Source organism: Denticeps clupeoides, unplaced genomic scaffold (assembly GCF_900700375.1).
Source record: "Denticeps clupeoides unplaced genomic scaffold, fDenClu1.1, whole genome shotgun sequence".
NCBI classification, from domain to species: domain Eukaryota; kingdom Metazoa; phylum Chordata; class Actinopteri; order Clupeiformes; family Denticipitidae; genus Denticeps; species Denticeps clupeoides.
The window spans coordinates 28,650-29,440 of NW_021630007.1; the positions used below are offsets into that span (position 1 = coordinate 28,650).

General features: G+C 41.3%; 1 pseudogene; it reads right to left on the minus strand.

The window, feature by feature from the left end:
• Nucleotides 1-274: 274 nt before the first annotated feature.
• On the minus strand, nucleotides 275-393 carry LOC114780108 (uncharacterized; annotated as a pseudogene).
• Nucleotides 394-791: the final 398 nt, after the last annotated feature.

The following is a 791-nucleotide window of genomic DNA, read 5'->3' on the forward strand; positions in this document are numbered from 1 at the left end:
ACAGTACCTGGTATTCCCAGGTAGTCTGCCCATCCAAGTACTAACCAGGCCCAAGCCTTCATAGCTTCTGAGATAAGACCAAGAATGGGCATTCTTCAGCTGGTTTGTCCGTACACAAACTCTGCTTGAAAATCTTTAACTTTAAACCAAAGGGGCTTGAACACATATCAAGAGTGAAAACTCCCGCTTTACTGTCAAATTATGATGGAGAAAAGGCAAAAAAGCTAACAAAGCCATGTAAATACTTTCATTTTAAAAGTTTTTCAATATTTAAAGCTTACAGCACCTGGTATTCCCAGGTAGTCTCCCATCCAAGTACTAACCAGGCCCAAGCCTTCTTAGCTTCTGAGATCAGACAAGATTGGGCATTCTTCAGCTGGTTTGTCTGTACACAAACTCTGCTTGAAAATCTTGAACTTTAAACTAAAGGGGCTTGAACACATATCAAAGAGTGAAAACTCCCGCTTTACTGTCAAATTATGATGGAGAAAAGGCAAAAAGTTGGAGTGGTAAGCTTTTATTTGCCAATACAACAAATAAAGTGCACACCTTCTAGAGGCAATGCAATACTGGGTCGATGAATGGAGCGGATGGAGCAGGCCCTATTGCCGACTCCCTGTTCTAAAAATCCGCTTAATATGACATATCAGATATTAAATTGACATCAGGGTGCGTAGCACCTGAAGGCCGAGGGCTGAAAATCCCACCTAATCGATTCAGCTCCAAGCCTGTGAATGATCGTTGTAGAGCACCCACAGACAAAGAAACCTGAAGAGAAGTTTAAAAAAAAA